Source organism: Dendrobates tinctorius, unplaced genomic scaffold (genome assembly GCF_039654945.1).
Source record: "Dendrobates tinctorius isolate UK_male_01 unplaced genomic scaffold, ASM3965494v1 ptg000388l, whole genome shotgun sequence".
Lineage (NCBI taxonomy): Eukaryota > Metazoa > Chordata > Amphibia > Anura > Dendrobatidae > Dendrobates > Dendrobates tinctorius.
In genome coordinates, this window is record NW_027362054.1 from 3,083,416 (window position 1) to 3,108,354 (window position 24,939).

Here is a 24,939-nt window from a genome sequence, read left to right on the forward strand (position 1 = left end):
CTGGAGTATCTGGAGAAGAATAACCTTATGACCCAATATCAACATGGGTTTACAAGAGACCATTCCTGTCAGACTAATCTGATAAGCTTTTATGAAGAGGTAAGTTCCGGACTGGACCAAGGGAATGCAGTGGACGTGGTGTACATGGACTTTTCAAAAGCTTTTGATACGGTGCCACACAAAAGGTTGATACATAAAATGAGAACAATGGGGATAGGGGAAAATATGTGTAGGTGGGTTAAGAGCTGGCTCAGGGATAGGAAACAAAGGGTGGTTATTAATGGAGCACACTCGGACTGGGTCACGGTTAGCAGTGGGGTACCACAGGGGTCAGTTTTGGGCCCGCTTCTTTTTAACATATTTATTAATGACCTTGTAGGGGGCATCGAGAGTAGAATTTAATATTTGCAGATGACACTAAACTCTGCAGGGTAATTAATACAGAGGAGGACAATTTTATATTACAGGAGGATTTATGTAAACTAGAAGCTTGGGCTGATAAATGGCAAATGAGCTTTAATGGGGATAAATGTAAGGTCATGCACTTGGGTAGAACGAACAAGTTGTATAATTATGTGCTTAATTGTAAAACACTGGGCAAAACAGTCACTGTAAAAGACCTGGGTGTATGGGTGGACGACAAACTCACATTTAGTGGCCAGAGTCAAGTAGCTGCTGCAAAGGCAAATAAAATAATGGGATGCATTAAAAGAGGCATAGATGCTCATGAGGAGAACATAATTTTACCTCTATATAAGTCACTAGTGCGACCACACTTAGAATACTGTGTACAGTTCTGGTCTCCGGTGTATAAGAAAGACATAGCTGAACTGGAGCGGGTGCAGAGAAGAGCGACCAAGGTTATTAGGGAACTAGAGGGTCTGCAATACCAAGACAGGTTATTACACTTGGGGTTATTTAGTTTGGAGAATCGAAGGCTTAGGGGTGATCTTATTACAATGTATAAATATATGTGGGGACAATACAAAGACCTTTCTAATGATCTTTTTACTCTTAGACCTGTGACGGGGACAAGGGGGCATCCTCTACGTCTGGAGGAAAGAAGGTTTAAGCATACTCACAGACGCAGATTCTTTACTGTAAGAGCAGTGAGACTATGGAACTCTCTGCCATATGATGTTGTAATGAGTAATTCACTACAAAAATTTAAGAAGGGACTGGATGCCTTTCTTGAAAAGTATAATATTACAGGGTATATACACTAGTCTCCTTAATATTGCGTTGATCCAGGGAGCTAGTCTGATTGCCGTATGTGGAGTCGGGAAGGAATTTTTTTCCCCAATGTGAAGCTTACTGTTGCCACATGGGGTTTTTTTGCCTTCCTCTGGATCAACATGTTAGGGCAAGTTAGGATAGGATATGGGTTGAACTAGATGGACTCAAAGTCTCCCTTCAACCTTAATAACTATGTTACTATGTGTTTTACAGATTATGTGGTATGCTTTGGATCATGAGCTGTACCACGCCTTCGCCATACTTTTCTCTTTCCATCATTCTGGTAGAGGATGATCTTGGTTTCATCTGTCCAAAGAATGTTCTTCCAGAACTGTGCTGGCTTTTTTAGATGGTTTTTTTTTAGCAAAGTCCAGTCTAGCCTTTTTATTCTTGATGCTTATGAGTGGCTTGCACCGTGCAGTGAACCCTCTGTATTTACTTTCATGCAGTCTTCTCTTTATGGTAGATTTGGATATTGATAAGCCTACCTCCTGGAGAGTGTTGTTCACTTGGTTGGCTGTTGTGAAGGGGTTTCTCTTCACCATGGAGACTATTCTGCGATCATCCACCACTGTTGTCTTCCGTGGGCGCCCAGGTCTTTTTGCATTGATGATTTCACCAGTGCTTTCTTTCTTTCTCAGGATGTACCGGACTGTAGATTTTTCCACTCCTAATGTTATAGCAATTTCTCGGATGGTTTTTTTCTGTTTTTGCAGCTTAAGGATGGCTTGCTTCACCAGCATGGAGAGCTCCTTTGACCGCATGTTTCCTTCACCGCATGTTTCCTTCACCGCAAAACCTTCCAAATGCAAGCGCCACACCTCAAATCCACTCCAGGCCTTTTATCTACTTAATTGAAAATGACATAACGAAGGGATTGCACACACCTGTCCATGAAATAGCCTTGGAGTCAATTGTCCAATTACTTTTGGTCCCTTTAAAAACAGGGTGGCACATGTTAAGGAGCTGAAACTCCTAAACCCTTCATCCAATTTTAATGTGGATACCCTCAAATGAAAGCTAAAGTCTGAACTTCAACTGCACCTGAATTGTTTTGTTTAAAATTCATTGTGGTAATGTCTAGAACCAAAATTAGAAAAATGTTGTCTCTGTCCAAATATATATGGACCTAACTGTAGCTAATTGAAGTTAATTTAAATCTCCTGGTCTAGATTAATTATATCCTAGGGTACTGAAAAACATAGCAAAGGAAATAGCAGAACCACTTGCCAGAATCTTTGAAAATTCCTGGAGAACGGGAGAAGTCCCAAAAGATTTGAGAAGTGCAAATGGTGTCCCTGTGTTCAAAAAAGGAAAGAAGACGGAGCCAGGAAATTACAGGCCAGTGAGTCTTACTTCTGTACCAGAAAAGATCTTTGAACAAATTATTAAACAAAATGTATGCAAGTAGTTGCATAAGAATGTAGTAATTTACCAGAGACAGCATGGGTTTGTAGCAAACAAGTCATGCCAGACTAATCTAATTTCCTTCTATGATGGAAACACTGACTGGGTGGATCAGGGAAATGCGGTTTGTATCTCATACTATCCTTGTTGGAAAAATGGCCAAGTATGGGATTGACAAGGCAACGATTATGTAGATTCATAACTGGCTCAGTGATCATACTGTGAGGTAATAAATGATTGCACATCTAATTAGAGGGGTATTTCAAGTGGGGTTCCACAAGGCTCTGTTCTAGCCCCAGCGTTAAATATTTTTTATAAATAATCTAGGTAAGGAAACTGAAGGTAAACTAATCAAATTTGCAGATAATGAAAAGTTAGGAGGGATAGTTAACACTAGAGAAGACAAAGAAAGTTTCAGAAGGATATAGGCAAGCTTGAACAATGGGCAGCAACTAATAAAATGTTTTTTAATAGAGAGAAATGCAAGATTCTACATCTGGACATGAAAAACAAAAATTACATCTACAGAATGGGAGGAATAAAACTAAGCAACAGCACATGTGAAAAAGACTTGGGTATATTAATAGATCACAGTCTGCACATGAGACAGCAGCAAAAAAGGCAAACAGTTCTGGGATGTATTAAGAGAGGCATAGTGTCTAGATCACGTGAAGCAATTATCCCCTCCTACTCCTTGGTCAGACTTCGTCTGGAATGCTGTGCCCAGTTCTGGGCACCATATTTTAAAAAATACATTGAAAAACTGGGGAAAGTTCAGACAAGAGAAACCAGGATGATGAGCAGACTGCAAACCATGTGTTACAAGGTTAAAAGATCTGGGAATGCTTAGCTTGCAAAAAATAAGGCTAAGAAGAGACTTAATAGATGTTTACAAATATCTAAAGGGATGTCACAGTGTAGAGGGATCATCCTTATTTTTATTTGCACATAGAAACACGAGAATACATGGAATATAACTGTAAGGGAGAAGATACAGATTAGATATTAGAAAAAACTTTTTGACGGTGAGCGTGATCAATGAGTGGAACAGGCTGCTACAAGAGGTGGTGAGTTCTCCTTCAATGGAAGTCTTCTAAAAGAGGCTAGACAGACATTTGTCTAAGATGGGTTAGTATATGCTGCATTGAGCAGGGCGTTGGACATGGTGACCCAGAAGGTCCCGTCCAACTCTGCATTCTATGATTCTATGAAATACCTCAATAAGCTGATATTATTGTCATGATCCAGACCGGGTTTTGAGTCCTGTTGTAGCTGTTTTCACTCTGACCCAAAGTTAAGGGCCTGTCACACTAAGCAATATCGCTAGCAATATCGCTCTAACGTCACTGATTTTGTGACGTTATAGCGATATTGCTAGCGATATCGCTATGTCTGATACTTACCTCCGACCGGCTCCCCCGCTGGCTATCGCTGATCGCGTGAGAACGGCCTGGGCCGTTTCTCGTCGTCAGCTTCCTGCTGGGCTTCCTGTGGCGCGAACAAGGGACGCGTGGACGCGGGCGGGAGGACGTCAGGATCGCCTCACCTGACAGGTAAGTAGCGACCCCCGACCTCTGCTATGTCTCTTGTGAGATCTACCTGTGTGGCAGCTCACTAGCGACCACTTAGCGATGCACCAGCGATCCTGACCACGTCATATCGCTGGTCGGGATCGCTGGTGCATCGCTAAGTGTGACAGTACCTTAAGGCATGCCAGATCACCAGTGAGGCCAAATTAGGAGTTTACACCCTTAATTTACAAGCGCGCTTGGAGACAAAGGAGACTGCACACAGGTCGTGGGCAAATCACTTTATCTGACATAATGAAACACAAGGCAATATTTTATACCATTTACAACAAATGTAACTCTATGTAGCTCATGTAGCCCCCACCGTTACCCAGGGTCATACTTTACTTACCATGTACCCAGAACATGTTGTGGCTGACTATTGAGAACATATATGATAAGAAGTATAGTCTCCTTGAAAAGGAGACTGACAGACTGCTGCATCATGAGAATAAAGATCCTACAGAAAAACAACGGAGTACTGAAGTCCAAAATTTAATAAAAAATGATTTATTAATCCAAATAAATATCACATGTAGTAGACAGACTCAAGAAGGACAAAGCATAATACAAAAGCTCATGTGTGCTAGGACCAAAAACAACACTGTTGTAACAGCATAGACAGAGCTAGCAAACCTCAATAAAGAATTGTTATACTCAAAAATAGTGTACACAAAGTGCATAGTGCATGTAAAGTGCAGGGGAAAGAGCATTAAGTAGTGGTCTCCATAATACCTCAGCGGTTAGTGTAATAGACCCAATCCTATTAGAGAAACAAGACTAGAGGTATGCATATCTTACCCATAATTAAGTTGCCAGTGTGTGTGTCCTATAGCAGCCCCGACGCGCATTTCGCGTGGGCTTCCTCGGGGGGCTGTGCCTGTGTGTGTTAAACTGGGGTCTCTTATATCGGGATAACAGCTGCTTGTAATCAGCGCCATACACGGCGCATGCGTACCGCGTCACCGGCCCCTCTAATGCACTTCTTCAGGCCAATCATGTGACTCGGGGGAGGAGGGAAATCCCTCGTGACGTCATTAACCCACCGCGTCACTAGCAGCAGCCAGGAGGAAGCACACCACGGCAACCGCCGCACTAGGCATGCGCACATGCTGCAAACAGCCATATTAGATGAGGGCAAAACTAAGGGAAAAAGTATTACAGCGGAAAAAGGTGTGAGGAATAATATGCATAGAATTATATGATACCAATAAAGGTAATAATAGTGAAAGTGCATAAAAATGAAAAATAATTGCTAATGAGAATAATAAATATATAATATATAATAAATGTTGCACATATAAAAACCAACTCTAATAAATAATAAAAATGTGCGAAAAGATACTATATTAAAAAGAAAAGAAGTGAAAAAACAATACAAAATTTAAAAAAGCTGTATCAAATATAACATAGGAGACTGTTCATCAGATATATGATCACATGTTTTCCGGATGACACTCCAATATTAGATATCTTCTTTATTACTTTTTTTCTCTTTTTTCTTCTTTTATTCCTTTTTTATTTTGCCCTCATTCTCCAAAATAAAAGACACCTCGGACATCAGACAATGATGGAAATAACAAGATGAGCTGTAATAGCTAAATGAAAACAAACAAACAAACATAAACACACAGGATTAAAATCTAAGAACAAGGGATATTAATAAGAGAACTACAGAAAAGGCGCAAAACTTAATTGCTCATTCAGGCTGGACAGACTCATAGTCCCCAGTGTTGTTATCCAGCGACATACTAATTGCGCTAGGGTGCGTTTTGTGTCACCACCCCTAATACCACATCTCACACGATCTATTCTACAAACTTGAAAATCTTTAGGGTTACATTTGTGGTAAAGTCTAAAATGACGTGGAATAGATTTTAAACTGGAAATGTCCTCCACTTCATTAGCCGACTGAATATCATGAACGTGTTCTCGGGTGCGTATCCTCAGTTCACGTGAGGTCAATCCAACGTAAAATAGATTACACGTGCACTTTGCCAAGTATACCACCAATGTGGTACTGCAGGGAGATGTAATCTGTGATACTGAAATTTCTACGACCATCGGCAGAAGTGAAGGATAAAGTCCGTACATGATTGCGGCACGCTAAACAGTCACCACATGGGTAAAAACCCCATTTGCGTTTTCCTGCCCCAAAAGGATCAGGTGTCTTGGTCACATAGTGACTGTGGACTAGAATGTCCCTAAGGTTCTTACTCCTTCTAGCTGTCATGAGCGGGGCATCAGAGAGATATTTAGACAAAGCAGGTTCAGTTTTTAAAATAGACCAGTGTCTACCTAAAATCTGTCTCATTGTCCCCCATTGATGGTTATAGGTGGAGATGAACCTGATCTTAAAATCATCCACCTTAACATGCTTCTGATTAGTAAGTAAGTTGCATCTTCTAGAATTCCTGGCGCGTGTATAGCCTCGTTTTATACTCCTTTTACTATATCCACACGCCAGGAATCTCTCCCCAAGGTCCACAGACTGTTTTTCAAAAGTCTCCTCCGTAGTGCAGATCCTCCTCATCCTTAAAAATTGCCCAATCGGAATTGCTCCAATTGTAGAATTAGCATGGGAGAATGAAGCGTGGAGGAGTGCATTAACGAAGGTCTCCTTTCTATATACATCAGTGTGGACATTCTGGACCAGCAATTTAATGTCCAGGAATGGAATGGTTTTCTGATGATAATTATATGTGAGCCTGATGTTGAGGCAATTACGATTCAAACCCCACATGAGTTCATGAAATTGTTCAACTGAACCCTGCCAAATAAACAAAATATCATCAATATACCGATACCACCCCAGTCTGGACTAATGGTGGAGACCACATCCTATGAAAGATTCCATGACATACCGACTTATCACAACGGCCCATTCCATAAGCACCATTTGACTTCTATACCTATGAGCCCCAGGACGCTACCGGGTCATTATCTTCCCAGACCCTGCACATACGAATATTAAAGCAGTGGGGTAGGTCTTACCTTATTCTTGATTCCCTTCTACACCTCGCATTTCAGAGTATTACGTGTCTTGTAATTATCTTGTATAATTAATTATGCACTAACTGAAGGGTTAAGAATTTAATTTACCCATGAATATGGAAATATATATACTTTTTTCATTTGATTATTTGACTTCTGTCTATTAGACCACCAATGGAGATTGAACGCTTTCATTTTTTTTGCTTCCCCTGAAAAATTATCATCTTATCATGATATGTTGAGTTAATAGGATGTGTATGCCAGTTTTTTTATTTGCACATTGTACCTATTTTCTTTTATAGTACACTGATGAAGGTCGCTATAGTATGCCTGAAACGTCTACATCTTTTGTACTGAATTATTGGGAATTGTACCACTTTGGACCACATTAAAATTATTAATTTGCATCCACTTGTGTGCCAAGGTTCATTTAGCTCAGTCCTGTTCAGGCTCGTTTCGTTCAAGTAAACTCTTGGCCTTGTGGGTAGGCGTCCTCTCTCAGGACCTGTCTCCAATAGATCATTCTGTCCCTAAGTCAATTCTAATCTGGATTTTGCTATCCCTTTAATTTGGCCTCATCTCACTTACGGACACGCAAAAGGCAGCACTGCTCACACTGGACCTTTGATCCACTTGTTATTTACTCCATGTGGTATATGACTCTCTGACTAAAAATTTTTACTTTCCCTGCAACTCTGCCACTCCCACTCTGGGCTAGTCATAAACATTACCCCGAACTGTCTCTATGGTCAAACTACACACAGTTCACATTGCATCAGATACAATTTTAAAGCAATACGTTTGTTTCTTTACGAGAAAAAATGAGTAGTGTGTCCATCTCCTTACATTTCCCCCTTTTTTAATGATGGCCGTACTCGGCCATCTGGAACCTGTAATGCACGAAAGCATTATGACACTAGCACGTCTTCCTGCACATAACTTAGAATCATTAGTTGAAGTCAACACCAAAACCTTTATGAGGTATGTCAAGCCTCATTACTGCATTTTACTTAGACCAGTTACCAGCGAAGTTTTCGAACCACTCTCCTGCACATTACTTAAATTAGCGAATTTTTCTTTCCGTTCCGTGTAAGCCGCTCCTCTCTGTATTTGAGAGTTGCACAAATATAAGGTGCACATACTACCAGTGCAGATATAAAAAGGGGTTCGGTGTCACGCTAGTTGTAATCAGAGTAAGTAGTCCAAGGATCAGGAGGGAGCGATGATCAGACAGGAGCTAATGATCTCCCTGCCGTGCCCCATGTAGTGTCTCCCGTACTGACAATGACAGTACCCAAGTAGGTCCTATCCTGCTAGTTGTGTCCCTAATTTTTCCTCCCTGAGTGGTGCTCTCAGTGTGGATGATGGGCAGATTCAGAAAGCTAGTAACAGGCAGATCAACCCCAATCTGCAGGTTAATAATGTTTTTTTCCATGGCAGGTTATTTGTGCACTGTAATCTTGAAGTTGTAAGATATTGGCACTACACGGGATGTCTTGCCTAAAGCTTCCTTTGACCCTGTTCTTACGGCAAATGTTGCTTCATCTACAGTGGCACTTATGTCCAGTTCAGCAGCACATTCTTTTCCAGAAGCTGATAAACATAATGATACAAGTGACATGGTTTAACGTGCCATTCACTCTGGGACAGTGGCATAAGCAGAGCACAAACTGTAAAACAGGTTTATAGGAAGTTTCCATTTTATAGTAAGCAGTGGTAAAAGAGGAAAAACACCCATTTGTGCTTATATCACTTCACTATTGAAACTGTATTTTATTTTGAACACATTTTATCTCTGTTTACTATTCTGTTTTCCATCAGCTTTCTGATATTAAACATTACTCATAGGATGCTGTCAATTTTCTGGTAATTATAAGATGACTAAACAATAGTGAATATTCCATGTATACTAATCATAAAAGAACACTGATTTCTCCAGGGCTGAATCTTCAAGGTTTGCCTTTCTGTATCAGTTTTAAAATGAATTTTAAAATTAAATTGTTTCTATGAGCACCATCTGCTGGAACTGAATGGAATTGCATTTCTAGGTTTTCAGTACTATAGCTAGTTAGAAAGGGGTTAAAATGACTTTAGAAAAGTCATAAAAAATAGAAAAATAGAGCTGGTGCTATTGACATGCAAAATAATATATATTATTTAATGTGATTCTCAACCTGATTGGCCAAGAAGACACCAAATGTTCACAACTTGTCGTGGCTGGAAAGGCGATACCACCATGATCATCAGGGACCTTTTTATCAACAAGTTCAGCAGACATAGTAATTACAATACAGTGATTAGTAGAGTTGAGCGAAACGGGTCGAAAAAATTCAAAAGTCGCCGACTTTCGCCAAAGTCGGGTTTCATGAAACGAAACCCGACCTTAGCGTGAGGTCGGCCACGAGGTCGGTGACCATCGCGCCAAAGTCACTTTTCAAAAGATGCTTTTGCGCCCTTTTTCAGCCAATCAGGAAGAACGGACACTGTGAGCAACGTGATGACATAGGCAGCGGTTACCACCATGTTTGTGAAGGGCATGCAAGTGATTGGCTTGCTTTGTGTGGCGTCACAGGGGGTATAAAAGGGCGTGCACGCCGACCGCCATGTTACTCATGCTGATCTCAGAACAGGGAGAGCTGCTGCTGCTGCTGCTGCTGATTCTGTAGGGAGAGCGTTAGGCAGGGAAGAAGATACCAAAAACTACTTCTGCTGCTAGCGATTTTGCCTGTACAACACACCAGTTACTGTGCAGTGCAAAGGGAGGCTATATTTTGGTGCATCAGCTCTGGTGGTTATTAGGCTGCCTTTTAAGGCTCCCTGATAGCTGCATTGCTGTTTTCACACTGCTGAGCAAACTGCTTTTTTCAAAGCAATCCAAATTTTATTGTTTTGTCCTGGTGAGTTACTGAGCGTTCATTTTTTCACACACCGTACAGCGATGTTCGCTCCTCACACAATACCGTGTAACGGCTGTTATCACGGCCAAATTGAAGCTATCTGTGTGTGACTCTGTAAGAAAAAGCCGCGGAGTTTGTCCGTTCTTACAGACCTACACTCTAGGGAGATTCCAATTCTGCCCAATTCTATATACACCTTGTAGTTAGTCATACACTAGGCAATTTCTGCCTGTCACATTGCAGTGTAATCTGTCCTGAGCCTGAGACAATAGTTCAGCATCCTCCAATCTACAGTGAGATTCAAATTCTCACCAATACTATATACAGCTTTTGCCTTCTCATACACCAGCCAATTTCTGCCTGTCACATTGCAGTGTAATCTCTACTGGGCCTGAGACAATAGTTCAGCGTCCTCCAATCTACAGTGAGATTCAAATTCTCACCAATACTATATACAGCTTCTGTCTTCTCATACACCAGCCAATTTTTGCCTGTCACATTGCGGTGTAATCTCTACTGGGCCTGAGACAATAGTTCAGCGTCCTCCAATCTACAGTGAGATTCAAATTCTCACCAATACTATATACAGCTTCTGTCTTCTCATACACCAGCCAATTTCTGCCTGTCACATTGCGGTTTTAATCTCTACTGGGCCTGAGACAATAGTTCAGCGTCCTCCAATCAACAGTGAGATTCAAATTCTCACCAATACTCTATAGACTCTTTACCTTGTTTTACAGTACCATGTAGCTATTGCTATTTTGGGTACCTTTTTAAAAAAAATGAAGAAGTATGGTGGAAGAGGCCATGAAAGTGGGCGGGGGTTGCCAGCTGGTCCTGATGGTGCTGTTGGTGGTGGTGCTTCTGCTGGTTGTGGCAAAAGCACAATAGCACCTAATGCAGGAGGTGTTGAGCCTGCGTCATTGTCTGGCTCCACAAGGCATCGAAGGCTCCCTTTTCTGGGAGTAGGTAAACCGCTTTTAAAGCCAGAGCTTGAAGAGCAAGTTTTGGCTTACATTGCTGACTCAGCCTCCAGCTCTATCGCCTCCTCTTCTGAAGTTTTAAAAAAAAAAGCACTGAGTCATCATTGGAGGCTCATGTTCATGAACCACACCTTTCCTTGTGTCCTTCACCCCAACCAAAATTGAAGGATGCGGCAGGCCACACTACAGATTACTCCATGGAGCTGTTTTCACATACCATGCCTGGGTTATCAAGTCAAATCGTGAATTACCCAGGCAAAGATGAATCTGACATGGAGTGTACTGATGCACAGCCACTGATAGATGATTCTGCTGGTACATTCACTCAGAGTATTACATTGTCCTCGCAGTGTACTGAGCCAGAATCTGACCCTGATGAAACTCAGGTGCCCCTTCCCGCATACTATACCACCATACACGGTGACACAGAGGAAGGTGCACATGACATTGAAGAGGAGGTGATGGATGACCCAGTTGTTGACCCGGATTGGCATCCATTGGGGGTAGAGGGTGCCGCTGCCAATAGCTCAGAAGAGGAGGAGGAGCATCCGCAGCAGGCATCGACATCGCAACAGCTGTTATCTGGCAGGCCCGGAGCAGTCCAAAAAAAGAGTTGCAGGACAGCTTAGCCAGATGGTCAAAATAGCACAGCATGCAAGGCCTCAAAATGTCTTCCATAGTAGGAAGAGTGCAGTGTGGCACTTTTTTGAACAAAATCCTAATGATCAGGCAAAGGTTATCTGTAAGAAGTGCGCAAAGACCTTTAGCCGAGGGAAAAATCTGAGAAATTTGAATACCAGTTGCATGCTAAGACATTTAACCACCATGCACTTGCAAGCATGGACGGACTACCAAAACTCACGTAACCACATGTGCTACTGCTCCCAAAGAAGGTAGTCAGCAACGCTACATTGTTTCCCCCACTGTAAGTCCACCGGTTAGCAGACCACCAGAAGCAAATGTTGAGTTGTCGTCGCAAGGGCAAATCAGTCAGGGAATCACACTGCTATTGCAATGAAAGACTGAATCTAGGCCATCAGAAAGAACACCAACTCCATCACCATCATCAACCCTCTCTCAGTCCGCCATGTCCACCGCTAGTTCCACCACATGCAGCTCTCAAGTCCAGCTCACCCTACCAGAGATTATGAGTAGGACAAGAAAGTACTCATCCTCTCATCCACCTTCACTGGGTTTGAACGCCCACATTGCCAAACTAATCTCGTTAGAGATGATGCCCTATCGGTTGGTTGAAAGTGCAGCTTTCCGCGAACTCATGGCCTACGCAGTACCACGCTATGACCTACCCAGTCGCCACTTCTTTTCTTGCAAAGCCATCCCAGCCCTCTACCTTCATGTGAAAGACCGCATTGTCCATGCACTCAAGCAATCAGTGAGTGGAAAGGTGCACCTCACAACTGATGCATGGTCCAGTAGGCATGGCCAGGGCCGTTACGTGTCCATCACTGCGCACTGGGTTAAAGTGGTGGATGCAGGGTCCACAGGGGACAGCGGTGGTGGGACAGTGCTGCCTAGCCCACGGTATAGGAAACAGTTGGCTGTAGGCGTTCGACCCTCCTCCTCCAGAAGCGAAAGCTCGTCCACAGAGCGCAGTCGCATGAGCACTCCATCCGTAGCTGTCAGTGTTGCACACGAGGTGTCCCCCTATTGATCAGCTAGTGGAAAGCGTCAGCAGGCTGTGTTACAGATGATGTGTTTGGGCGACAGACACACCGCGGAGGTACTGGCCGACTACTTTCAGCGACAAACTGAGTCATGGCTGGGCAGTCTTCATCTTGAGGTAGGCAAGGTAGTTGGTGATAACGTCCGGAATTTTGTGGCAGCCATAGCCCTTTCAAAACTCAGACACATACCTTGCTTGGCTCACACCTTGAACCTGGTGGTTGAGTGCTTCCTCAATAATTATCCGGAGTTAACAGGCCTGCTCCATAAGGTTCGAAGACTGTGCTCGCACATCCGCCGGTCGCCGGTACACTCCAGTCGTATGCAGAAGCTGCAGCGATTGCTCCACCTTCCCAAGCACCGCCTAATTATCAACATTGCAACAAGGTGGAACTCCACCCTGCACATGGTTGAGCGGCTGTGCGAACAGAGGCAGGCCATAATGCATTTGTGGGAGGATACACGGGCAGGCACTTTGAGGGCAGACATGGAGTTGACAGGTGTGCAGTGGTCGAAGCTGAAAGACCTCTGTAAAGTCCTTCAGTGTTTTGAGCAATGCACACGGCTGGTAAGCGCAGACGATGCCATCATAAGCAGGAGCATCCCACTTATGCGTCTGCTCATGCAAACTTTGACGCACATTAAGGAGCAGGCGTCTGCAGCCGAGGTAGATGAGGAGGAAGAGGAGGAGGGAAGTCTTGATGACAGTCAGCCATTGTCTGCTCCGGGACCTCTCCTGGACGAGGTGGAGGAAGAAGAGGAAGAAGAGGAGGAGGATGATGATGGGGATGATTATTTAGGGGAGGAGGATGCTTCTCGTGGGGCAAGAGAAAATGTTGGCATGGCAAGGTCTGGTACAGGGTTTGTGCGTGACTGGAGGGATGTGGATTTGCCAGAAAGTGCTCCTCCAGCCAGAACTCGCAGTGCATCATTGACACCGGGAACATTGGCCCACATGTCAGATTATGCCTTGCAGATCCTAAAAAGGGACCTCCGCATTGCCAAAATGATGAACGATGATGACTACTGGTTGGCCAGCATCCTGGATCCACGCTATAAAGGCAAATTCCAAAACATCATGCCACAGGAGAACCTTGACCTAATATTGGCTAACAAACAAGCAACTCTGGTAAACCGGATGGTTGAGGCATTTCCAGCACACAGCAGTGGTGATGGTTCTCACACAAGCCACAGGGGCCGGGGGCAGCTTGGAAGAGGTGTTCGTGGTGCACACATCAGAAGTGGCGTTGGAGACAGGGGTTTCATGGCCATGTTGTGGACTGATTTTTCAAGTCCCGCTCACACGACTGGTAATACTGCATCGATTGAAATTGACAGGAGACAGCAGTTGTCAACTATGGATACAAACTACTTCTCATCCCATATCGATGTTCTCCCTCACAGGTCATTCCCATTTGACTATTGGGCCGCTAAACTGGACACCTGGCCTGAATTGGCACAATATGCCTTACAGGAGCTCGCTTGCCCAGCTGCAAGTGTGCTATCAGAAAGAGTTTTCCGTGCAGCTGGATCAATCCTGACAAAAAAAGGACCCGTCTGTCGACCCAAAATGTGGATGATCTAACCTTCATTAAAATGAACCATGCATGGGTTTCCAAGAATTTTGTCCCACCTTACCCTGATGACACATAGGTTGCCAGAAAAATGGCTTGCTTTGGTCCTCCTCTTCCTGGGACTTGACCAATTTCGCCTTTAGCCGCAGCTGAATGTCCCAGATCAACATATGCCATTTTGTAAACCTCCCTAACTGGGTTACCTCCCCCCCATGGCCGGGGTCACCACCTAGCGCACACAACCGTGCGAGTGCCGTTGCCCTGGACAGGTGGGTAGGCAGACTCTTGGGCGCGGGCACTGGCACAGGGTCCCTCATAGTGCAATCAAGTGTCTCCGATGGTGGGGGTGGACACCCGTCGTCAGACACACCGCCATACTATGAGGGGCCCAGTGCCAGTACCGACACCCACGAGTGTGCCCCCCTTGCTTGGGCAGGGCCACAGCATTTGCAATGTTTACCTCTCCCTGCTCCTCCGCTGTGTAGTCTGGGCTGTCAAACCCTTCACTGGGACTGCCACTACAAATTTGTTGAACTGATAGATGATGGTTAAGACGTAGCTATACCCTGTCCCGCTGGCCGGGCTCTAGCTTCAGATGATCAATGGCTTCCATTTCTTATGGACGTCGACTCACAATGACATGCAGTGGTGATTTATCATCAGCTTTCACAGTTTTCCTACTCACAGACGTGTGACATTCCGACGCACATTTTTAAATATGCCCTCTCATGCCAATCCCATAGAATCGCCTATGGCCAGTGGCTTCTGTCTTTTGCACTCCAAAGTTACGTGACAGATCATGATAGGCAGTGAGCAACATGTTTACATCTCTCCCTGTGATAAAAATTTGATGGAGATGAGTAACGCTGATGGGATCAACGGTACTGCGATACAGAAACACTTTCTTCACAAAGTTATGTTTTCGCTGTCTCCACACACAAATTAATTGAGGGTCAGCATCGCCTCTGAGAATTGTGACGGAAGTTTTTCCTGTGATTATTAATTCCTAGATTTCTGCAATCACTAGACTTTATGTCAGTAATTGTATGCATCTCATTTCCTATTGCGGAGAGGCTGGACTGTCTTACTGAGACAGAAATATATATGAAGATTTAAAAATACCACCAAAAGTGTATACTGGTGTACGCTTCAAAAACATTTCCTTTTTTCTACTTTTTAGATTGTTGTCTAATCCATACTGAGAACACGGAGATTTTAAATGTTTAAACTATGCTATATATACCTGCTATGCAGTGATAATGTACCCTTTCTCACCTTTGTCCAATCACATCTAATCCATACTGGGCCTGAGACCGTCTGAGCCTGCCTCCTGATCTATAGACATAGGTTTTTAATGTGTAAACTATGCTACATATATACGTGTTATCCGGTGAAACTGTACCCTTTATCAACTTTCTACAATGTTGTCGAATCCATACTGGGCCTGAGAACGGCTGCCAAGCTGTTAAGCAAGCTACAGCACCTGTGGTTTGGACACGTAATTTTTTCATTTTGTCAGGAATGCCGGTTAGGCCTAATTCCGTAATTGCGGTTGACCTGCAGTTACTGGGAAATCATCGTTCGCGGGGAATAATTGGAATCCCAGATCCCCATCACTAACGTTGTTCAGCGGGTTATCAGCACCTGTAAGCGACAAAAGCTGGTCCTTTCAGTTTAGCGCACATGCAGCCCCGGACATGTAAGGCCATGATAGACCTGTAATTGCTCGATCTCGCATGCCAGAGCCTCGCGTATCCCTCTAATAAGCTTGACGCGTACCGCGGGGGCATGCCGGAGTCTCGGTCGTTAACGGAATAAAGCTGAGAAATCGCTAGCACAACTACAAACAGACATACCACACCACACACAGAATCGACAAAGCTTGCAATCTGTCCACCTTTTCTGACGCTTGTATGGTTGTGGTTTCCCGGGTGGAGTCCAATTAAGCCGCAGGCTCCGCTCCTGGTGGTGCCCTTATGGACATTCCTTTAAGGTTCAACTTTGCAATCATACAGCCCGCGGAAACCAAACACTTTGCCTTCATGGACGCAGTTTGGAGGATCGTGGGAATAACGCCGCCCCATCGGCAGTTGGCATAATTTATTGGTGGGAAGTCCGACGGTATATGATCGTGTTCGATTTCAGAATTTTTTTTTTTTTTTTGGTTTGTATTTTACATTTTTATTCCAGCCTTTCTTGACTTCATAAGGCCATGACAAGCCTATATCTGTGTCTCCTCCACCCCCTCCTTTTACTCCTCCACCTCTTTTCTAAATGTAGCTGCCCTTTTCCATATGTTATTTTTGTCTTCTGAGCATTTTGTCTGCTTTGGGACACCTTTAAAGGTGTTTTGTAATTGTTTTCTATGTGTTTGTGTTTGCCTGTCATTGTTTTCAATGGGTCCTTCGAACGTTCGACGAACATGCCTCCTGTGCGACAAACCAAAACACTAGCGGGGTGGTTCAACACTACTCCTGATATATAGAAGTACATTGTTAATGTTTAAACTATGCTATATATACCTGGTATCTGGTGATACTGTACCCTTTCTGCCAGGAAGTCCTCCTCCAACCAACACTAAGTGTATCATTGACACCTGGAACATTGTCCCACACGTGTGATTATTTCTTGCGGATCTTCTTGTTATATTGTGGTGTGATCCATCCTGAGCGTGTGAGAGTCTATGGGTTACTCCTGCAATTTAGATGTACATTTAAAAATTACCCCAACACTGTATACAGCTCTACGCTTGTGATACATTACCCATTTACTGCTTGTTATATTCTGGTCTAATCCAAACTGACCAAGTGAGAGTTATTTTCTGACTGTGGAAATAAATACTGAAATTGACAACAATGACACCTACACTGTGTACAGCTGTACTCTTGAGATCCATTACCGTTTTACGGCTTTTTAGATTGTGTTGTAATCCAATACTGAGCCTGAGAGTGTCTGTGTGTGCCTCCTCAAATATCTACGGAGATTTAGAATGTTTAAACTATACTATATATATACCTGCTATCTGATGATACTGTACACTTTGTCTAATTTTTACATTCTTGCCTAATCCATACTGAGCCTGTGAGCGTCTCTGTATGACTGATGGAATATATAGGGAGATTGACAATTATCCTTTGACTGAATAGAGCTGTATGCTTCTGATACAGTGCCATATAACTGATGTTATTTTGGGTCTATTTTCTGCAAAATTTTGAAGTTTGGTGGAAGAGGCCGCGGACGTGGGCGTGGGGGGGCCAGCTGGTGCTGATGGTGGTGGTGCATCTGCTGGTAGTGGCAAAAGCACAATAGCAGCTAAGGCAGGAGGTGTTGAGCCTGCGTCATGGTCTGGCTCCGGAACGCCTGGAAGGCTACCTTTTCTGGGAGTAGGTTAACCGCTTTTAAAGGCGGAGCATGAGGAACTGATTTTGGCTTACATTGCCGAAAGAGACTCCAGCAAATATGCCCTCCTCTTCTGAAGTTTCAAAAAATGCAAGCACTGAGTTGTCAAGTGCTGGCTCCTGGTCAGGAAGAACCCCTTTCCTTGTGTCCTTCACCCCCACCAAAAGTGAATGATGCAGCAGGCCACACTTCACATTAGTCCATGTTAGCTCTTTCTATCATACCATGCCTGGGTTATCAAGTCAAATCGTGAATTCCCAAGTCCAAGATGAATCAGACATGGAGTGTGGGTGGCCAGCCAGGACAGTGGGGTTAATCGGTACCGGGCCAGTGTCTCACAGGGATGTGTCACGGTGGTGGTGACCTGTTCCGTGGCCCTGGGCATCCATGCAAAGGGGTGAATTACGCTTATAGGTGAATGATATGTGACACCACCTATCATTGGCGTCACATATCCTTCGTTGCTCCCAAACATGACATCACACTCCCTAGGTGGAAGGTAATGCCACTGTGGCGACCGTACTCCTGGGGACACCACAAGTGCACTGATGCCCAGCCACTGCTAGATGATTCTGCTGGTACATTGACAAAGACCACTACATTCCCCTCACACACTACACAGCCAGAATCTGACCCTGAGGAAACTCAGGTTCCCCTTCCCGCATACTATACCACTTTACAAGGTGACAAAGAGGAAGGTGCAGATGAAAGTGCAGGTTCCTTGAGCAGGTGGGGGCATACTCATGGGCGACGGCACTGGCACAGGGCCCCTCATAGTATGCAAAAGTGTCTCTGCCGGTGGGAGGGCCCACCCTGGGAGGGCCCACCCCCCACCCCCCACCCGCCGTCAGACACACCGCCAGGGCCCACCCGCCGTCAGACACACCACCACACACTGCCATACTATGAGGGGCCCTGTGCCAGTGCCATCGCCAACGAGTGGGCCCCCCTGTTTGCTCTGGATCACAGCCCTTGCAAAGTTGAAATACTTACCTCTCCCTGCTCCACCGCCATGACGTCTTCCGTGTGTCCTGACAGTGATATTCTGATTAGAGAGCGCAATGACATCATGTCTGTACACCCTCTGCCTAAACAGCCAAGTGCAGTGAGATGGAAGATGGGGACGACGAGGAGTCCAGACTGGTACAGGGATTCCCTAGCGAGGAGACTTATTTAATTGTTTTCAATGTTATGTTGGGACAGCAATTTTTGGGGAGCACGATACTCTGGAGAATGATATATGGGGCCCACCATACACTGGGGCATTCCAAAGGTGGACATCAGACACTGGAACAGCATTTACAGGGCCCATTATACACTGGAGCATTAGAAATGGGGCCCATTATATATGGAGCATTATTTGGGCCCATAAGACAGTGGAGCTTCATCCATGGGGACCAACATATACTGTAGCATTATGTGGAGCTCATCATATACTGTTTCAAACATTATATGGGACCAGTGATTCTGTATGGAGAAATATATGGGCCTCATTACTCTGTATAGCGCACTACACGGTGCCCATAATACTGTATGGAGTAATATACTGTCCGTTTTTGGAGCTATTGGAGAATTTAAAATCGATATCAGTCATGAGATGTAAAAAGTGAAGTATTTTTCATTGTACTATACCGCTATTTCTCTACCATATCGGAGCATCATGAGTTGTGGTATGTGTTAAAGGGGCGCTCTTTGGCCCAGGGCACATGAAAACCTGGAGCCAGCCCTACCCCTTCACAGCTTTAGCCAAATAATCCCCAGTTTTCAGTGCGTAACTATTATTATGAAGTAAATTAAGGTTGACAAGCTTCAGTAATAAAAATTGATGTTTTTGCCATTCAAATGGGCACTGTAGGTGTGTTTAATGTCCTCTACTCCCTGCCAACTTTGCTTCCCCATTGACTTGCATTGGGTTTCGTGTTTCAGTCGGCCTTCGACTTTTCACGATAATCGTCCGATTCCGTTCGACCCGACTTTTGAGAAAGTCGGGTTTCATGAAACCCGACTCGACCCGAAAAAAGGCAAAGTCGCTCATCTCTAGTGATTAGTTTTTTACAATGTCTCAAACTTCTGCTAATATCCCCTAGAATGGTTTCCTAAAGGGGGCAGCAGGAATAGTTGACCCTAAACATACTGGTAAATGCCCCAGGGAGTGGCCGGAAGAAAAAAGGAATGAAGTGGTTCTTGAATAATACAGGGAAGGCACAGATCTCAGTCAAATAAAAATGCTATGTACTTATGTGGGAGAGAGGGTCCCCATCGAGTGTCCGGGTTGGAACCAAGGGGACCGTCACCTGGGTTCCAGGGAAAACTGTTTCCAGGGGACAGAGTTCAGGGACAGACCGTGGAGACTGACAGGTGGACTGGGGGAGGAGCCAATATAAAAGGGGCGGGGAACGCGAGTCACGGTGAGTCAGCAGAATGAGACAGAAGGAGCAGGAGATCGTGGAAGTGACTGAGAGCCAGAGCGACTCACCCGAGCCAGGAAGGAGGCCAGAGCCAGGAGAGATAGTAACATAGTAACATAGTTTTGAAGGGTGAAGGAAGACCTTATGTCCATCTAGTTCAGCCTATTTTTAGTGCAGCTGTTCTGCATTGTTGATCCTGGGAAAGGCAAAAAAAACCCACAGAGTAGAAGCCAATTTTCTCCATAGGGAAAAAAATTCCTTCCCCTAAGCTGGGTCAACCATCTACCTATAATATTATGCTATTCGTAACCTTCTATACTGTTACTCACAAGAAAAGCATCCATTCCTTTCTTAAATTCATTCAGTGAGTTGGCCATCACCACTTCCTCAGGAAGAGAATTCCAGAGCCTCACTGCTCTTACCCTGAAGAACCTTCTTCTATGCTGGTGCAGAAATTGTCTTTCCTCCAAACGAAGAGAATATCCCCTTGTTCTTGTCACAGTCTTTGGTACAAACAGTTCATTGGAGAGATCTCTGTATTGCCCTCTGATATATTTGTACATATAAAGTATATTAGGTCTCCCCTAAGTCTTCTCTTTTCTAGAGTAAATTGACCTAATTTTGATAACCTTTCTGGGTATTGTAGTGAACCAACTCCATTTATCATTTTAGTAGCCCGCCTTTGAACCCTTTCAAGTTCAGTAATGTCTTTCTTGAGCACCGGCGTCCAAAATTGCACACAATACTCCAAGTGTGGTCTGACAAGTGATTTGTACAGAGGGAGAATTATGTTTTCATCTCGTATCCCCAGACCTCTTCTAATGCATCCCATGACCCTATTTGCTTTGGTGGCAGCTGCCTGACACTGGGCACTCCAATTTAGCTTCTTATTGACTAAGATGCCTAAGTCTTTTTTCATGTATGATTTCCCCAACAGTTTCTCATTTAGTAATTGTAGCATCTGTTTCTCCTTCCCATGTGCATAACCTTACACTTATCTGTGTTAAACCTCATTTGCCATTTTTCAGCCCAATTCTCCAGTGTACTCAAATCTGTCTGTAGTTGCAAATTGTCCTCCTTTGTGTTAACTACCTTACATAGTTTTGTATCATCTGCAAATACTGATATTTTACTGTGTAAGCCATCCACTAGATCATTAATACTTCCCCTGGACATCAGTGGGACGGCGCCGAGACGACCGTCCGAGATCCGCTGCCCCGCGACAACCAGCGGCCGCCGCCTTCCTCCAGCCCGCGGCGGCCTGCCCGCGGTCACCAGCGGCCGTTGCCGCCTTGCTCCTGTCCGCGGCTGCGGCCTGCCCGCGGACCCCAGCGGCCGCTGCCGCCTCACTCCAGCCCGCGGCTGCGGCCTGTCTCCCGCCGCTCACAGCCGCTCTGGCCTCACCGGTGGTTGCGGCAAGTCCAGTGCCGTCTTCAGCCACCACTGTCCCGCTCCGGTCCGCAGCAGGGGCCGAGCCTCTGCTTGCCGCGGATTCCCCGTCGCAGCTGTTAGCTGCGCAGGTGGCCTGCCCCTCGCCACCCCACATCGCTGCCGCTTGCCCCAGTCCGGGGGCTGCGGCCCATCCGTCCAAGGACCCCGCCGGGGCCTGTGATGCTCCAGTGTCATCAGAGCGTCGGAGTGCTCAAAGACTTCGTCAACACTTCAGCAACTGAGCCCAGCGAATGCTACGCCGAAAGACCACCATCCCGAACGGCGAGGGACGTCTGGAAGGCTAAGTTGACTATATAATTAAGGACCCGTAGTCAGCCATACCACAGCCCTATAGTGACCGGCTATTGCCGGACGTAGTCGTGTTCTACCCCGTTTGTGTTTGCTTGTATAGAGCCCCTGCGAGGGCAACCCTTGTTACCCCTTTTTGTTGGTCAAGCTGTGACTGAGGATAGTTACCTCTAGGCCTATGAATGCTATTATAACAAGCACCAAACCGTCTCGCCACTCGTCACTGCATCCTGCGTACCTGCAAGTACCACATTTGGCGTAGTCAGCAGGATGCAGTCTCCGAGCGCGGACAACGAGGGCCCCTGGCCCAGCATTTCTTTGGGGGCTATGCTAAGCAATCTACCCAGGTTCTCCGGCAGCAATACTATGCTGTGGAACTGGACGGAGCGAATGCGTGGGTTATTTAAGATGCATCCGCTTACCCCTGACCTAGAGGCAGAAGTGGCCCTGATGGCGTTGGACGGGGAAGCCCGGGATACCATATTGTTGAGGCCCCAGGGGCAGTGAAACACCTTCGACAGGGTGTTACAGATCTTAGAAGAGAACTATGGGGACCCGACCGATGTGGGGGAACTGAGAACCCAGATGTTTGGACGCATGCAGAAAGAGAGGGAAACAGTGACCCAGTATTTGAATGTTTTGCAGGAACTGTTTTTAGCCTTTGAAAGGAAGGATGGAGTCGGCGTAGGGACCGTGGACATAACATTATGTGACCTGTTAGTGACTGGGTTACGAGACACCCTGACAAGACAGGCTTTGCGGGAGCAGGTGCGAGTGGACCCACATCTGACCTTTTCAGAAATAGGAAAGGAGGCACGGGTTCGGGAACAGGAGCAAGAGGTGACGGTCCCCGTGGGGATGGCTCGAAGTATCGAAGCATCCGTAAGCGCCCTGAGCGAACCCCACTGGGTGCAAGAGGTGAAGCAAGAGATACAGAGTATTAAAGGTGAACTGGCCGAAGCTAAGAAAGCGGCCACAAGGAGCCGGCCGGGTATAGGAGGCATGAACCATCGCAGCCCTCACCCAAGTTGGTCCCCATGACCATTTGCCTGTTACGATTGAGGAGAATTGGGACACTCCGCCCGAGAGTGCCCACGTTCCAGGGGAAACCCGCCCTGCTGGCCAAGAAGAGCAGAGGACCCTGAGCCGTGGAGACGCCGCACAGAGCTGGAGTCCATCACACGGGGTGGAGGAAGGCACAAAGACCTGTTTGCGCGGTGCCCAGTGGTATGGGCAGAGATCGAAGGCCGTGCCGTGCGATGCCTAGTAGATACGGAATCGCAAGTAACGACCATGCCAGAGACTTATTTTCGGCAGCATTTTCCCGAAGCAGTGAGACCTCAGTGGGGGAACGTGATAAAGTTCGTAGCCGCCAACCAGCTACCAGTTCCTGTCATCGGAGTAGCCTTGATGCAGATTTCGATAAGCGGCAAATCACTCGGCCGCCGGGGAGTGGTCCTGACCCAGGGAGACACAAACAGCGAACATCCGGTTACTCTGGGTATGAACATACTACGAGAGTTCGGCAACCTCCTCCTCAATGAGCCCACACAAGAGACTCTGAGCAACTGGGGTTCTCGCATGGCCCAAGGGTAGGTCTTCCAGCGGTTGGTGTGGGAGGCGCAAGTGCTTCCGGAGTGGCAGGAGGGTGAGGCGCTGGGCAAGGTCATCGCGCCGGCGGCCCCCCCCGCTCGTGCTTACTCCAGGGCAGATGGTGGTAGCCCTGCTGATCCACGCCCCGATGCCACTGGAGGGCGTGGAGGTGCAGGTGGAACCATGATACTTGGAGCGCCTGCACCCTGGCATACTGGTAGCCAGCTCCCAGGCCACGGTGCGGGAGGGGACCGTCCTGGTGCGTTGTGTCAACCGGGAAGACCAAGATATTGCCCTGAAGCCCTGGGCCAAAATGGCCAAACTAGTGAGGCCTTTGGAGGAGATGCTGCCGGACCCCGCGGTCCAGTTGAAGGTGCAGCCCGAAGATCCTTCGGCAGTAATGGTACGAACCCAACAGACTGCCGTATCCTTGACCCAGGAGAAAGGTCGAGCCATCCTGGAGAGAATGCGGGCCGAACTTTTCGGCCTAGAGCCACCCCAACTCCTCCAGGTAGAGACACTTCTTGGACAATATTACAGTGTCTTCGCCAGTCATGAGGATGACTTCGGATGTACCACGGCCATCACGCATGGGATCCCCAAGGCAGGAGCGGCCCCCATCCGGGAGCGATATCGGCAAATACCACCGCAGCTATACCAGGAAGTGAAAACCCTCTTAGCCCAACTGCTTCATCATACGAGAAAGCCAGAGTCTTTGGGCTGCCCCCATTGTCCTGGTTCGTAAAAAAAATGGCACTCTGTGTTTTTGCGTGGACTATCGAAAGTTGAACGCCTGCACCATCAAGGATTCGTATCCGCTGCCCCACATACAAGAATCTTTGTCCGCCTTGGGGAACGCGACGTACTTTTCAACTCTAGACCTGGCCAGTGAGTACTGGCAGGTGCCGATGTCAGAGGAAGACAGAGCCAAGACAGCAATAATCCTTCCCATGGGACTGTTCGAGTTTAATCGGATGCCGTTCCGGCTGGCCAATGCCCCAGGAACCTTCCAGCGGTTGATGGAGCGGTGTCTAGGAGACCTCAACTTTGAAGCCACGTTGATATATCTGGACGATATTATCATCTATTCCGCCACATTTGAGGACCACCTGCGGCGGTTGGGGCAGGTGCTCGGCCGGCTGCAGAAGTACGGGTTTAAGGTGAAGCCCCAGAAATGCCACCTGTTCCACACCCAGATCGAATATCTGGGGCATACCGTCTCGGCGGAGGGTGTCAGACCATCCCTGGAAAAGGTTGCTGCCATCCAGCGGTGGCCTACCCCCGAGACGGTGAAAGACGTGCGGGCCTTCCTGGGGTTGGCCGGCTACTATCGTCGGTTCGTGAATAATTTTGCACGCCGAGCCCGAGTCCTGCAGGACCTGCTGAAGGGGGCTCCAGCCGGGGCAAATGGACGGAAGATCCAGTCGCAGCAATCGCAAGAGGATGCGTTTCAAGAT